The following is a 17,312-nucleotide window of genomic DNA, read 5'->3' as shown; positions in this document are numbered from 1 at the left end:
GCTACTTTATGTCCTCATAGACTCTTTCTGATGTTAAAAAGTCAAGTCAAGTTCGCCAGACAGTAGTCCATCCATATGGGACCTTTTGATCTTTTTTTCTACTCAGAGGGTCCACAGAAGGTCTAAAAGCTACATGATGTCCTCAAAGACTCTTTCTGCTGTTAAAGGTCAAGTGAAGTCCTTGAGACAGTAGTCCATATGGTACTTTTTGAACTTTTTTTCTGCTCAGAGGGTCCCCAGAAGGTCTAAAAGCTACATGATGTCCTCAAAGACTCTTTCTGAAGTTAAAAGTCAAGTCAAGTCCTCCAGACAGTAGTCCATATGGTACCTTTTGAAATTTTTTTCTGCTCAGAGGGTCCCCAGAAGGTCTAAAAGCTACATGATGTGCTCAAAGACTCTTTCTGATGTTAAAACGTCAAGTGAAGTCCTCCAGACAGTAGTCCATATGGTACCTTTTGAACTTTTTTTCTGCTCAGAGGGTCCCCAGAAGGTCTAAAAGCTACATGATGTCCTCATAGACTCTTTCTGATGTTAAAAAGTCGTCAAGTCCACCAGAAAGTAGTCTATATGGGACCTTTTGAACTTTTTTTCTGCTCAGAGGGTCCCCAGAAGGTCTAAAACCTAGTTGATGTCCTCAAAGACTCTCTCTGATGTTAAAAAGTCAAGTCAAGTCCGTCAGACAGTAGTCCATATGGGACCTTTTGAACTTTTTTTCTGCTCAGAGGATCCCCAGAAGGTCTAAAAGCTCCATGATGTCCTCAAAGACTCTTTCTGATGTTAAAAAGTCAAGTCAAGTCCACCAAACAGTAGTCCATATGGGACTTTTTGAACTTTTTTTCTGCTCAGAGGGTCCCCAGAAGGTCTAAAAGCTCCATGATGTCCTCAAAGACTCTTTCTGATGTTAAAAAGTCAAGTCAAGTCCACCAAACAGTAGTCCATAAGGGACTTTTTGAACTTTTTTTCTGCTCAGAGGGTCCCCAGAAGGTCTAAAAGCTACATGATGTCCTTATAGACTCTTTCTGATGTTAAAAAGTCGTCAAGTCCACCAGAGAGTAGTCCATATGGGACCTTTTGAACTTTTTTTCTGCTCAGAGGGTCCCAAGAAGGTTTAAAACCTAGTTGATGTCCTCTTAGACTCTTTCTGATGTTAAAAAGTCAAGTCAAGTCCGCCAGACAGTAGTCCATATGGGACCTTTTGAACTTTCTTTCTGCTCAGAGGGTCCCGAGAAGATCTAATAGCTACATGATGTGCTCAAAGACTCTCTCTGATGTTAAAAAGTCAAGTCAGGTCCGCCAGACAGTAGTCCATATGGGACTTTTTGAACTTTTTTTCTGCTCAGAGGGTCCCCAGAAGGTCTAAAAGCTCCATGATGTCCTCAAAGACTCTTTCTGATGTTAAAAAGTCAAGTCAAGTCCACCAAACAGTAGTCCATAAGGGACTTTTTGAACTTTTTTTCTGCTCAGAGGGTCCCCAGAAGGTCTAAAAGCTACATGATGTCCTCATAGACTCTTTCTGATGTTAAAAAGTCGTCAAGTCCACCAGAAAGTAGTCTATATGGGACCTTTTGAACTTTTTTTCTGCTCAGAGGGTCCCCAGAAGGTCTAAAACCTAGTTGATGTCCTCAAAGACTCTCTCTGATGTTAAAAAGTCAAGTCAAGTCCGTCAGACAGTAGTCCATATGGGACCTTTTGAACTTTTTTTCTGCTCAGAGGATCCCCAGAAGGTCTAAAAGCTCCATGATGTCCTCAAAGACTCTTTCTGATGTTAAAAAGTCAAGTCAAGTCCACCAAACAGTAGTCCATAAGGGACTTTTTGAACTTTTTTTCTGCTCAGAGGGTCCCCAGAAGGTCTAAAAGCTACATGATGTCCTTATAGACTCTTTCTGATGTTAAAAAGTCGTCAAGTCCACCAGAGAGTAGTCCATATGGGACCTTTTGAACTTTTTTTCTGCTCAGAGGGTCCCAATAAGGTTTAAAACCTAGTTGATGTCCTCTTAGACTCTTTCTGATGTTAAAAAGTCAAGTCAAGTCCGCCAGACAGTAGTCCATATGGGACCTTTTGAACTTTCTTTCTGCTCAGAGGGTCCCGAGAAGATCTAATAGCTACATGATGTGCTCAAAGACTCTCTCTGATGTTAAAAAGTCAAGTCAGGTCCGCCAGACAGTAGTCCATATGGGACTTTTTGAACTTTTTTTCTGCTCAGAGGGTCCCCAGAAGGTCTAAAAGCTCCATGATGTCCTCAAAGACTCTTTCTGATGTTAAAAAGTCAAGTCAAGTCCACCAAACAGTAGTCCATAAGGGACTTTTTGAACTTTTTTTCTGCTCAGAGGGTCCCCAGAAGGTCTAAAAGCTACATGATGTCCTTATAGACTCTTTCTGATGTTAAAAAGTCGTCAAGTCCACCAGAGAGTAGTCCATATGGGACCTTTTGAACTTTTTTTCTGCTCAGAGGGTCCCAAGAAGGTTTAAAACCTAGTTGATGTCCTCTTAGACTCTTTCTGATGTTAAAAAGTCAAGTCAAGTCCGCCAGACAGTAGTCCATATGGGACCTTTTGAACTTTCTTTCTGCTCAGAGGGTCCCGAGAAGATCTAATAGCTACATGATGTCCTCAAAGACTCTCTCTGATGTTAAAAAGTCAAGTCAAGCCCACCAAACAGTAGTCCATATGGGACTTTTTGAACTTTATTTCTGCTCAGAGGGTCCCCAGAAGGTCTAAAAGCTCCATGATGTCCTCAAAGACTCTTTCTGATGTTAAAAAGTCAAGTCAAGTCCACCAAACAGTAGTCCATAAGGGACTTTTTGAACTTTTTTTCTGCTCAGAGGGTCCCCAGAAGGTCTAAAAGCTACATGATGTCCTTATAGACTCTTTCTGATGTTAAAAAGTCGTCAAGTCCACCAGAGAGTAGTCCATATGGGACCTTTTGAACTTTTTTTCTGCTCAGAGGGTCCCAAGAAGGTTTAAAACCTAGTTGATGTCCTCTTAGACTCTTTCTGATGTTAAAAAGTCAAGTCAAGTCCGCCAGACAGTAGTCCATATGGGACCTTTTGAACTTTCTTTCTGCTCAGAGGGTCCCGAGAAGATCTAATAGCTACATGATGTGCTCAAAGACTCTCTCTGATGTTAAAAAGTCAAGTCAGGTCCGCCAGACAGTAGTCCATATGGGACTTTTTGATCTTTTTTTCTACTCAGAGGGTCCACAGAAGGTCTAAAAGCTACATGATGTCCTCAAAGACTCTTTCTGCTGTTAAAGGTCAAGTGAAGTCCTTGAGACAGTAGTCCATATGGTACTTTTTGAACTTTTTTTCTGCTCAGAGGGTCCCCAGAAGGTCTAAAAGCTACATGATGTCCTCAAAGACTCTTTCTGAAGTTAAAAGTCAAGTCAAGTCCTCCAGACAGTAGTCCATATGGTACCTTTTGAAATTTTTTTCTGCTCAGAGGGTCCCCAGAAGGTCTAAAAGCTACATGATGTGCTCAAAGACTCTTTCTGATGTTAAAACGTCAAGTGAAGTCCTCGAGACAGTAGTCCATATGGTACCTTTTGAACTTTTTTTCTGCTCAGAGGGTCCCCAGAAGGTCTAAAAGCTACATGATGTCCTCATAGACTCTTTCTGATGTTAAAAAGTCGTCAAGTCCACCAGAAAGTAGTCTATATGGGACCTTTTGAACTTTTTTTCTGCTCAGAGGGTCCCCAGACGGTCTAAAACCTAGTTGATGTCCTCAAAGACTCTCTCTGATGTTAAAAAGTCAAGTCAAGTCCGTCAGACAGTAGTCCATATGGGACCTTTTGAACTTTTTTTCTGCTCAGAGGATCCCCAGAAGGTCTAAAAGCTCCATGATGTCCTCAAAGACTCTTTCTGATGTTAAAAAGTCAAGTCAAGTCCACCAAACAGTAGTCCATATGGGACTTTTTGAACTTTTTTTCTGCTCAGAGGGTCCCCAGAAGGTCTAAAAGCTCCATGATGTCCTCAAAGACTCTTTCTGATGTTAAAAAGTCAAGTCAAGTCCACCAAACAGTAGTCCATAAGGGACTTTTTGAACTTTTTTTCTGCTCAGAGGGTCCCCAGAAGGTCTAAAAGCTACATGATGTCCTTATAGACTCTTTCTGATGTTAAAAAGTCGTCAAGTCCACCAGAGAGTAGTCAATATGGGACCTTTTGAACTTTTTTTCTGCTCAGAGGGTCCCAAGAAGGTTTAAAACCTAGTTGATGTCCTCTTAGACTCTTTCTGATGTTAAAAAGTCAAGTCAAGTCCGCCAGACAGTAGTCCATATGGGACCTTTTGAACTTTCTTTCTGCTCAGAGGGTCCCGAGAAGATCTAATAGCTACATGATGTGCTCAAAGACTCTCTCTGATGTTAAAAAGTCAAGTCAGGTCCGCCAGACAGTAGTCCATATGGGACTTTTTGAACTTTTTTTCTGCTCAGAGGGTCCCCAGAAGGTCTAAAAGCTCCATGATGTCCTCAAAGACTCTTTCTGATGTTAAAAAGTCAAGTCAAGTCCACCAAACAGTAGTCCATAAGGGACTTTTTGAACTTTTTTTCTGCTCAGAGGGTCCCCAGAAGGTCTAAAAGCTACATGATGTCCTTATAGACTCTTTCTGATGTTAAAAAGTCGTCAAGTCCACCAGAGAGTAGTCCATATGGGACCTTTTGAACTTTTTTTCTGCTCAGAGGGTCCCAAGAAGGTTTAAAACCTAGTTGATGTCCTCTTAGACTCTTTCTGATGTTAAAAAGTCAAGTCAAGTCCGCCAGACAGTAGTCCATATGGGACCTTTTGAACTTTCTTTCTGCTCAGAGGGTCCCGAGAAGATCTAATAGCTACATGATGTCCTCAAAGACTCTCTCTGATGTTAAAAAGTCAAGTCAGGTCCGCCAGACAGTAGTCCATATGGGACTTTTTGAACTTTTTTTCTGCTCAGAGGGTCCCCAGAAGGTCTTATAGCTACTTGATTTCCTCAAAGACTCTTTCTGATGTTAAAAGTCAAGTCAAGTCCGCCAGACAGTAGTCCATATGGGACCTTTTGATCTTTTTTTCTACTCAGAGGGTCCAAAGAAGGTTTAAAAGCTACTTTATGTCCTCATAGACTCTTTCTGATGTTAAAAAGTCAAGTCAAGTTCGCCAGACAGTAGTCCATCCATATGGGACCTTTTGATCTTTTTTTCTACTCAGAGGGTCCACAGAAGGTCTAAAAGCTACATGATGTCCTCAAAGACTCTTTCTGCTGTTAAAGGTCAAGTGAAGTCCTTGAGACAGTAGTCCATATGGTACTTTTTGAACTTTTTTTCTGCTCAGAGGGTCCCCAGAAGGTCTAAAAGCTACATGATGTCCTCAAAGACTCTTTCTGAAGTTAAAAGTCAAGTCAAGTCCTCCAGACAGTAGTCCATATGGTACCTTTTAAACTTTTTTTCTGCTCAGAGGGTCCCCAGAAGGTCTAAAAGCTACTTGATGTCCTCATAGACTCTTTCTGATGTTAAAAAGTCGTCAAGTCCACCAGAGAGTAGTCCATATGGGACCTTTTGAACTTTTTTTCTGCTCAGAGGGTCCCCAGAAGGTCTAAAACCTAGTTGATGTCCTCATAGACTCTTTCTGATGTTAAAAAGTCAAGTCCGCCAGACAGTAGTCCATATGGGACCTTTTGAACTTTCTTTCTGCTCAGAGGGTCCCGAGAAGATCTAATAGCTACATGATGTCCTCAAAGACTCTCTCTGATGTTAAAAAGTCAAGTCAAGTCCGACAGACAGTAGTCCATATGGGACCTTTTGAACTTATTTTCTGCTCAGAGGGTCCCCAGAAGGTCTAAAAGCTCCATGATGTCCTCAAAGACTCTTTCTGATGTTAAAAAGTCAAGTCAAGTCCACCAAACAGTAGTCCATATGGGACTTTTTGAACTCTTTTTCTGCTCAGAGGGTCCCCAGAAGGTCTAAAAGCTCCATGATGTCCTCAAAGACTCTTTCTGATGTTAAAAAGTCAAGTCAAGTCCACCAAACAGTAGTCCATAAGGGACTTTTTGAACTTTTTTTCTGCTCAGAGGGTCCCCAGAAGGTCTAAAAATTACATGATGTCCTTATAGACTCTTTCTGATGTTAAAAAGTCGTCAAGTCCACCAGAGAGTAGTCCATATGGGACCTTTTGAACTTTTTTCTGCTCAGAGGGTCCCCAGAAGGTCTAAAACCTAGTTGATGTCCTCTTAGACTCTTTCTGATGTTAAAAAGTCAAGTCAAGTCCGCCAGACAGTAGTCCATATGGGACCTTTTTAACTTTTTTTCCTCAGAGGGTCCCTAGAGGGTCTAAAAGCTACACGATGTCCTTAAAGACTCTTTCTGATGTTAATAAGCAAGTAAAGTCAAGACCGCCAGACAGTAGTCCATATGGGACCTTTTGAACTTTTTTTCTGCTCAGAGGGTCCACAGAAGGTCTAAAAGCTACATGGTGTCCTCATTGACTCTTTCTGATTTAAAAAAGTCGTCAAGTCCGCCAGACAGTAGTCCATATGGGACCTTTTGATCTTTTTTGCTTCTCAGAGGGTCCCCAGAAGGTCTAATAGCTACTTGATGTCCCAAAAGATTCTCTCTGATGTTAAAAAATCAATTCAAGTCCGCCAGAAAGTAGTCCATATGGGAGCTTTTGAACTTTTTTTCTGCTCAGAGGGTCCACAGAAGGTCTAAAAGCTACATGATGTCCTCAAAGACTCTTTCTGATGTTAAAAAGTCAAATCAAGTCCGCCAGACAGTAGTCCATATGGGACTTTTTGAACTTTTTTTATGCTCAGAGGGTCCACAGAAGGTCTAAAAGCTACATGATGTCCTCAAAGACTCTTTCTGATGTTAAAAGTCAAGTCAAGTCCGACAGACAGTAGTTCATATGGGACCTTTTGATCTTTTTTTCTGCTCAGAGGGTCCCCAGAAGGTCTAATAGCTACATGATGTCCTCATAGTCTAAAAGATCATGTCTAAAAGCTACTTGATGTCCTCATAGACTCTTTCTGATGTTAAAAAGTCGTCAAGTCCGCCAGACAGTAGTCCATATGGGACCTTTCGAACTTTTTTTCTACTCATAGGGTCCACAGAAGGTCTAAAAGCTACATGATGTCCTCAAAGACTCTCTCTGATGTTAAAAGTCAAGTCAAGTCCGCCAGACAGTAGTCCATATGGGACCTTTCGAACTTTTTTTCTACTCAGTGGGTCCACAGAAGGTCTAAAAGCTACATGATGTCCTCAAAGACTCTCTCTGATGTTAAAAGTCAAGTCAAGTCCGCCAGACAGTAGTCCATATGGGACCTTTCGAACTTTTTTTCTACTCAGAGGGTCCACAGAAGGTCTAAAAGCTACATGGTGTCCTCATTGACTTTTTCTGATGTTAAAAAGTCGTCATGTCCGCCAGACAGTAGTCCATATGAGACCTTTTGAACATTTTTTCTGCTCAGAGGGTCCCCAGAAGGTCTAAAAGCTACATGATGTCCTCATAGACTCTTTCTGATGTTAAAAAGTCAAGTCAAGTCCGCCAGACAGAAGTCCATATGGGAACTTTTGAACTTTTTATTATGCTCAGAGGGTCCCCAGAAGGTCTTATAGCTACATGATGTCCTTAATGACTCTTTCTGATGTTAAAAGTAAAGTCAAGTCCGCCAGACAGTAGTCCATATTGGAGCTTTTGAACTTTTTTTCTGCTCAGCAGGAACCCAGAAGGTCTAGAATCTACTTGATGTCCTCATAGACTCTTTCTTATGTTAAAAAGTCAAGTCAAGTCAAGTCCGCCAGATAGTAGTCCATATGGGACCTTCTGAACTTTTTTTTTCTACTCAGGGGGTCCACAGAAGGTCTAAAAGCTACTTGATGTCCTCATAGATTCTTTCTGATGTTGAAAAGTTGTCAAGTCCGCCAGACAGTAGTCCATATAGGACCTTTCGAAGTTTTTTCTGCTCAGCGGGAACCCAGAAGGTCTAAAAGCTACATGATGTCCTCATAGACTCTTTCTGATGTTAAAAGTCAAGTCAAGTCCGCCAGACAGTAGTCCATATGGGAGCTTTTGAACTTTTATTCTGCTCAGAGGGTCCCCAGAAGGTCTAATAGGCACATGATGTCCTTAATGACACTTTCTCATGTTAAAAAGTCGTCAAGTCCTTCAGACAGTAGTCCATATGGGTGCTTTTGAACTTTTTTTCTGCTCAGAGGGTCCCCAGAAGGTTTAATAGGCACATGATGTCCTTAATGACATTTTCTCATGTTAAAAAGTCGTCAAGTCCTCCAGACAGTAGTCCTTATGGGACCTTTTGAACTTTTTTCTCCTTAGACAGTCCCCAGAAGGTCTAAAACCTCCATGATGTCCTCATAGACTCTTTATGATGTTAAAAAGTCAAGTCAAGTCCGCCAGACATTAGTCCATATGGGACCTTTTGAACTTTTTTTCTGCTCAGAGGGTCCTCAGAAGGTCTAAAAGCTACATGATGTCCTCAAAGACTCTTCTGATGTTAAAAAGTCAAGTCAGGTCCGCCAGACAGTAGTCCATATGGGTCTTTTTGAACTTTTTTTCTGCTCAAAGGGTCCCCAGAAGGTCTAATAGCTACATGATTTCCTCAAAGTCTAAAAGCTCAAGTCTAAAAGCTACATGATGTCCTCATAGACTCTCTCTGATGTTAAAAAGTCAAGTCAAGTCCGTCAGACAGTAGTCCATATGGGACCTTTTGAACTTTTTTTCTGCTCAGAGGGTCCCCAGAAGGTCTAAAAGCTCCATGATGTCCTCAAAGACTCTTTCTGATGTTAAAAAGTCAAGTCAAGTCCACCAAACAGTAGTCCATATGGGACTTTTTGAACTTTTTTTCTGCTCAGAGGGTCCCCAGAAGGACTAAAAGCTCCATGATGTCCTCAAAGACTCTTTCTGATGTTAAAAAGTCAAGTCAAGTCCACCAAACAGTAGTCCATAAGGGACTTTTTGAACTTTTTTTCTGCTCAGAGGGTCCACAGAAGGTCTAAAAGCTACATGATGTCCTCAAAGACTCTTTCTGATGTTAAAAGTCAAGTCAAGTCAAGATGTTAATAAGCATGTCCTCAAAGACTCTTTCTGATGTTAAAAAGTCAAGTCAAGTCCGCCAGACAGTAGTCCATATGGGACTTTTTGAACTTTTTTTATTGCTCAGAGGGTCCACAGAAGGTCTAAAAGCTACATGATGTCCTCAAAGACTCTTTCTGATGTTAAAAAGTCAAGTCAAGTCCCCCAGACAGTATTCCATATGGGAACTTTTGAACTTTTTTTCTGCTCAGAGGGTCCCCAGAAGGTCTAAAAGCTACATGATGTCCTCATAGACTCTCTCTGATGTTAACAATTCAAGTCAAGTCCGCCAGAGAGTAGTCCATATGGGACCTTTTTAACTTTTTTTCCTCAGAGGGTCCCTAGAGGGTCTAAAAGCTACACGATGTCCTTAAAGACTCTTTCTGATGTTAATAAGCAAGTAAAGTCAAGACCGCCAGACAGTAGTCCATATGGGACCTTTTGAACTTTTTTTCTGCTCAGAGGGTCCACAGAAGGTCTAAAAGCTACATGGTGTCCTCATTGACTCTTTCTGATTTAAAAAAGTCGTCAAGTCCGCCAGACAGTAGTCCATATGGGACCTTTTGAACTTTTTTGCTTCTCAGAGGGTCCCCAGAAGGTCTAATAGCTACTTGATGTCCCAAAAGATTCTCTCTGATGTTAAAAATTCAATTCAACTCCGCCAGACAGTAGTCCATATGGGACCTTTTGATCTTTTTTGCTTCTCAGAGGGTCCCCAGAAGGTATAAAAGCTACATGATGTCCTTAGTGACTCTTTCTGATGTTAAAAAGTCAAGTCAAGTGCGCCAGACAGTAGTCCAAATGGGACTTTTTGAAAAAAATTTATGCTCAGAGGGTCCACAGAAGGTCTAAACGCTAAATGATGTCCTCAAAGACTCTTTCTGATGTTAAAAGTCAAGTCAAGTCCGCCAGACAATAGTCCATATGGGACCTTTTGATCTTTTTTTCTGCTCAGAGGGTCCCCAGAAGGTCTAATAGCTACATAATGTCCTCAAAGTCTAAAAGCTCATGTCTAAAAGATACTTGATGTCCTCATAGACTATTTCTGATGTTAAAAAGTCGTCAAGTCCGCCAGACAGTAGTCCATATGGGATCTTTCGAACTTTTTTTCTACTCAGAGGGTCCACAGAAGGTCTAAAAGCTACATGATGTCCTCAAAGACTCTCTCTGATGTTAAAAAGTCAAGTCAAGTCCACCAGACAGTAGTCCTTATGGGACCTTTTGAACTTTTTTTCTCCTTAGAGAGTCCCCAGAAGTTCTAAAACCTCCATGATGTCCTCATAGACTCTTTATGACGTTAAAAAGTCAAGTAAAGTCCCCCAGACAGTAGTCCATATGGGACCTTTTGAACTTTTTTTCTGCTCAGTGGGTCCACAGAAGGTCTAAAAGCTACATGGTGTCCTCATTGACTTTTTCTGATGTTAAAAAGTCAAGTCAAGTCCGCCAGACAGTAGTCCATATGGGAACTTTTAAACTTTTTTTATGCTCAGAGGGTCCCCAGGAGGTCTAAAAGCTACATGATGTCCTTAATGACTCTTTCTGATGTTAAAAAGTTGTCAGGTCCGCCAGACAGTAGTCTTTATGGGACCTTTTGAACTTTTTTTCTCCTTAGAGAGTCCCCAAAAGGTCTAAAACCTCCATGATGTCCTCATAGACTCTTTGTGATGTTAAAAAGTCAAGTCAAGTCCGCCAGACAGTAGTCCATATGGGACCTTTTGAACTTTATTTCTGCTCAGAGGGTCCACAGAAGGTCTAAAAGCTACATGGGGTTCTCATTGACTTTTTCTGATGTTAAAAAGTCGTCAGTCCGCCAGACTGTAGTCCATATGGGACCTTTTGAACATTTTTTCTGCTCAGAGGGTCCACAGAAGGTCTAAAAGCTACATGATGTCCTCATAGACTCTTTCTGATGTTAAAAAGTCAAGTCAAGTCCACCGAACAGAAGTCCATATGTGAACTTTTGAACTTTATTTTCTGCTCTGAGGGTCCCTAGAAGGTCTAATAGCTACATGATGTCCTGAAAGACTCTTTCTGATGTTAAAAGTCAAGTCAAGTCCGCCAGACAGTAGTCCATATGGGACCTTTTGCTCTTTTTTTCTACTCTGAGGTTCCACAGAAGGTCTAAAAGCTACTTGATGACCTCATAGACTCTTTCTGATGTTAAAAAGTCAAGTGAAGTCCGCCAGACAGTAGTCCATATGGCAGCTTTTGAACTTTTTTTCTGCTCAGAGGGTCCCCAGAAGGTCTAATAGCTACATGATGTCCTCATAGACTCTTTCTGATGTTAAAAAGTCAAGTCAAGTCCACCGAACAGAAGTCCATATGTGAACTTTTGAACTTTATTTTCTGCTCTGAGGGTCCCTAGAAGGTTTAATAGCTACATGATGTCCTGAAAGACTCTTTCTGATGTTAAAAGTCAAGTCAAGTCCGCCAGACAGTAGTCCATATGGGACCTTTTGCTCTTTTTTTCTACTCTGAGGTTCCACAGAAGGTCTAAAAGCTACTTGATGACCTCATAGACTCTTTCTGATGTTAAAAAGTCAAGTCAAGTCCGCCAGACAGTAGTCCATATGGGAGCTTTTGAACTTTTTTCTGCTCAGAGGGTCCCCAGAAGGTCTAAAAGCTACATGATGTCCTTAATGACTCTTTCTGATGTTAAAAGTCAAGTCAAGTCCGCCAGACAGTAGTCCATATGGGACCTTTTGATCTTTTTTTCTACTCAGAGGGTCCACAGAAGGTCTAAAACCTACTTGATGTCCTTATTGACTCTTTCTGATGTTAAAAAGTCAAGTCAAGTCCGCCAGACAGTAGTCCATATGGGAGCTTTTGAACTTTTTTTCTGCTCAGCAGGAACCCAGAAGGTCTAGAATCTACTTGATGTCCTCATAGACTCTTTCTTATGTTAAAAAGTCAAGTCAAGTCCGCCAGATAGTAGTCCATATGGGACCTTCTGAACTTTTTTTTTCTACTCAGGGGGTCCACAGAAGGTCTAAAAGCTACTTGATGTCCTCATAGATTCTTTCTGATGTTGAAAAGTTGTCAAGTCCGCCAGACAGTAGTCCATATAGGACCTTTCGAAATTTTTTCTGCTCAGCGGGAACCCAGAAGGTCTAAAAGCTACATGATGTCCTCATAGACTCTTTCTGATGTTAAAAGTCAAGTCAAGTCCGCCAGACAGTAGTCCATATGGGAGCTTTTGAACTTTTATTCTGCTCAGAGGGTCCCCAGAAGGTCTAATAGGCACATGATGTCCTTAATGACACTTTCTCATGTTAAAAAGTCGTCAAGTCCTTCAGACAGTAGTCCATATGGGTGCTTTTGAACTTTTTTTCTGCTCAGAGGGTCCCCAGAAGGTCTAATAGCTACATGATGTCCTTAATGACTCTTTCTGATGTTAAAAAGTCGTCAAGTCCGCCAGACAGTAGTCCTTATGGGACCTTTTGAACTTTTTTTCTCCTTAGAGAGTCCCCAGAAGGTCTAAAACCTCCATGATGTCCTCATAGACTCTTTATGATGTTAAAAAGTCAAGTCAAGTCCGCCAGACAGTAGTCCATATGGGACCTTTTGAACTTTTTTTCTGCTCAGTGGGTCCACAGAAGGTCTAAAAGCTACATGGTGTCCTCATTGACATTTTCTGATGTTAAAAAGTCAAGTCAAGTCCGCCAGACAGTAGTCCATAGGGGAACTTTTGAACTTTTTTTATGCTCAGAGGGTCCACAGAAGGTCTAAAAGCTATTTGATGTCCTCTTAGACTCTTTCTGATGTTAAAAAGTAAAGTCCGCCAGACAGTAGTCCATATGGGACCTTTCAAACTTTTTTTCTGCTCAGAAGGTCCTCAGAAGGTCTAAAAGCTACATGATGTCCTCAAAGACTCTTTCTGATGTTAAAAAGTCAAGTGAAGTCCGCCAGACAGTAGTCCATATGGGACTTTTTGAACTTTTTTTCTGCTCAGAGGGTCCAGAGAAGGTCTAAAAGCTACATGATGTCCTCATAGACCCTTTTTTGATGTTAAAACGTCAAGTGAAGTCCTCCAGACAGTAGTCCATATGGTACCTTTTGAACTTTTTTTCTGCTCAGAGGGTCCACAGAAGGTCTAAAAGCTACATGATGTCCTCAAAGACTCTTTCTGATGTTAAAAAGTCAAGTGAAGTCCACCAGACAGTAGTCCATATGGGACTTGTTGAACTTTTTTTCTGCTCAGAGGATCCCCAGAAGATCTAATAGCTACATGATGTCCTCAAAAGCCGCGTTTCCACCGCAGGAACTTTCCCCAGGAACAAGGAACTTTGGGGTGGTACTCGGTGTGTTTACACCGCAAGAACCAGGGTTTAAATGAAGTTCCGGGTAAAAATTCCCCCCCCAGAAAGTCCCTGCTGGCGAGGTAGTACTTTTTCAGAGTTCAGGAACTTTCGGGGTGGGACTTGTGCGCTGAACATGCTGATTGGTTGACCTCACGTCACATTTGATTGGTTGACTCCACACAGCATTTTATTTTAGCCGCCATTTTTAAAAACCTTGCTTCCTGGCTTCGTGCAGTAAAGAGTTGTCGGGAAATTAATATGGAGTTTACCAAAAAATACGACCGCTGGACCGACGACGAGGTCCAGGCTTTAATAAGCGTATTTGCGGAAGAAGAAATCCAGCGGGAACTGGAAACGGCAATCCGCAATGAAAAGGTTTACCTGAAAATATCGAGTCGTTTATACGAGCTGGGCGTTGTTCACACTGGAAAACAGTGCAGAGAGAAGTTAAAAAAATTAAAACAAGACTACAAAAAAGTCAAGGATCACAACAATAGATGCGGATCCGATCGGCGTACTAACAAGTGGTTTGACCGCCTGGACGCGTTGTTGGGACACAGGCCGGCATTCTCTGGAGCAGCGGTGACAAAAGACTCGGCAATTGCATTTTTGGAATCCATTCATGATTTTGAGGACCAGTCTTTTGAAGGTAAATTATCACACCTCTACATGATATTGTCTTAAACTCTTTGCAGTGATAAAACAAACTAACTTTTTTCAACGTGTTTTTACAGATGAAATGAATGGCCCCAATGATGTGCAGGCAACAGAGACCAGCGTGTTTTCCCCTGCAATCACCAGTAGCCCTCGTCCCATGTCTTCCGCCGAAACACACACACGACGAGGTATTAAACAACGTTGTCTATTGATAAAAATATACTTCAAAACTAGGGGTGTAATAATAATATAATAATAATAATAATAATAATAAAACCTTTATTTAACCAGGTAAGCACATTGAGAACACTTTCTCATTTACAATGGCGACCTGGCCAAAAAAGTGTCGAGGTACAAAAACATTAGTTACACATATAATTACAAGTCAAAGTAGTACTCAATAAACATAGAAGATTAATATACAGATCCGTAGATCATGTGCACAGATCGGGTTAGCATGTACAATGGTCCGACAATAAATTTGCTAACAATAATTTAAAAGTGATTAACGGGACAATGGATTCAAGCTTCAAGGATTTTTGAAGTGTATTCCAGTCATTAGCAGCAGAGAACTGGAAGGAGAGGCGTCCAAAAGAAGTACGAGCTTTAGTAGCCACCAGGGTGACATACCTGTTTGAAAGAAGGTTCATAGATGGGATTGCTCTGGAAATTAATGACCTTAGATAGGGTGGGGTGTTACACAGTAAGTATTTATAAATAAAAAGATACCAATGTTTTTGATGCCGGGTATGTAATGAAGGCCAGCCAATTAAACTGTAAAGGTTACAATCGTGAGTGTTATATGGAGCATTGGTGACAAAGCGGATAACACTATGATATACCACATCCAATTTCCTAAGGAGAGAACTTGAAGCAATTCTGTAAATAACATCACCAAAATCAATAATTGGAAGGATAGTCATTTTTACAAGGGCAAGTTTGGCTGGGAAAGTGAAGGAGGCTTTATTACGAAATAAGAACCCAATCCTAGCTTTGATTTTAGCTTGAAGCTGATTGATGTGGGTCTGGAAAGAGAGTGAAGAGTCTAACCAGACCCCTAGGTATTTATAGGTATCTACCTGCTCTATTGCAAACCCATCTAGTGTCGTGATACTTTTTGAACAGTCAAACACAGTGTGGGATCGATTAAAAAACATAAATTTCGTTTTGCTAGAATTTAAAAGCAGTTGAAGGGAACGGAAAGAATGTTGTATCTTATTAAAACTTTCTTGGAGGTTTTTAAACACAGTTTCCAACACCGGACCAGCCGTGTAAAGGATGGTATCATCTGCATAGAGGTGAATCATTGAGTCTCCTGCAGCAAGAGCAACGTCATTGATATCTACAGAAAATTAAGTCGGCCCGAGGATAGAACCCTGAGGCACCCCCATGGAGACAGCCAGAGGACTAGAGAGTAGTCCCTCTGACTTAACGCTTTGAAACCTGTCAGAAAAATTATTTGTGAACCAAGCAAGGCAATTATTTGAGAAACCTAGGTTATTCAATCTATCAATTAGAATGTTGTGATTGACGGAATCAAAGGCCTTGGCCAGGTCAATAAATACTGCTGCGCAATAGTGTCGTTGATCAAGAGCAGTTATGATATCATTTATGACTTTAAGTGTGGCAGAAGTGCACCCATGACCAGCTCGAAAACCTGATTGCATGTCAGAAAGACTGTGATGGGATTCGAAATGATGAATAATTTGTTTATTAACAATTCTTTCGAAAACCTTTGCAATGCAAGGGAGGATAGAGATTGGTCTATAGCAGTTTGGGTCTAATCTATACCCCCCTTTAAATAACGGAATTACTGCAGCAGATTTCCAATCTTTCGGTAGTTCTGATGAATTGAAAGAAAGGTTGAAGAGACTGGTGATGGGGGTAGCTATGATTGCCGCAGACAACCTTAAAAAGGAAGGGTCCAGATTGTCTAATCCTGATGATTTAAAGGGGTCAAGATGCTGCAGCTCCCTTAGAACATCTACTGTCTGGACATGGGCAAAGGAGAAACGTGAGAGATTATTACAAGATGCTACAGAGGGTGAGGGGCCATTAATTATGGTCAGGTCATGGCAAAATGCTTATTAAAGTTCTCAACCATAGAAGGCTTGTCAGTGGTAATAACATTATCTAGCTTCAGAGCTGTAGGCAGCTGTGCAAAGTTGTTCTTATTCTCCATAGATTTTACTGTATCCCAAAACTTTCTAGAGTTAGTGCTGCAATTGGCAAATTTCTGTTTGAAAAAACTAGCCTTAGCATACCTGACTGCCTGTGTGTATCGATTTCTGGCTTCGTTAAAAGGTTGCCGGTCTCGAGGGTTTTTCGTCAGTAATGCCGTACGCCATAAAATGTTCTTATGTTGGCTCAGGGCAGTGAGTTCTGGAGTGAACCACGGGCTATATCTACTTTTAGTTCTGAGCTTTTTGTAAGGTGCATGCTTATTTAGAACAGCTAAAAAAGGATTTTTGAAGAATGACCAGGCATCCTCAACTGAAGGGATAAGATCGATATCCTTTCAGGATACCTGGGCTAAATCAGCTAAGAAGGCCTGTTCGCAGAAATGTTTTAAAGAATGTTTATTAATGATAAGAGGAGGCCTTTTAATTGCAGACCCATTACGAGCACATGCAATTATACAGTGATCACTGATGTCTTGGCTAAAGACACCTGAGATGTATTTAGTGGGCATATTAGTTAGAATAATATCTATGAGGGTGCCCTTATTTGCAGATTTTATATTGGATCTAGTGGGTTCCTTAATAATTTGCGTGAGATTGAGGGCATCAAGTTTAGATAATAAATTAGATGAAGCATTAAGCATGTCCCAGTTTAAGTCGCCCAACAATAAAAACTCAGAAGATAAATGGGGAGCAATCAGTTCACACAGGTTGTCTAGGGCACAACTGGGCGCAGAAGGAGGTATATAACAGGCATCTACAGTCAAGAACTTTTTTCTAGAAAAGTGGATTTGCAAGATTAAAAGCTCGAACTGTTTCGGCAGAGACCTAGATAAAATGATAGAACATTGTAAAGCCTGTCTACAGTAAAGAATGACTCCGCCTCCTTTGGTGGTTCTATCTTGACGGTAAATATTATAATCTGGAATTGAGACTTCTGAATTTTTAGTGGATTTCCTAAGCCAGGACTCAGACACTGCTAGAATATCAGGATTGGTTGAGTGTGCCAGGGCAGCAAACAAATCCATTTTTTGAAGTAAGCTTCTGATATTAATGTGCATGAACCTCAGATTTTTACTATTACAGAAGTCTACATAAGAGAGCTCCTGACATGTTAAGATGGTACT

The sequence above is a fragment of the Siphateles boraxobius genome, unplaced genomic scaffold (assembly GCF_051911475.1).
Source record: "Siphateles boraxobius isolate OS27281-9 unplaced genomic scaffold, OSU_SipBor_1 5, whole genome shotgun sequence".
Taxonomy (NCBI): Eukaryota; Metazoa; Chordata; class Actinopteri; order Cypriniformes; family Leuciscidae; genus Siphateles; species Siphateles boraxobius.
Note: the sequence above shows the minus strand (reverse complement) of the source record.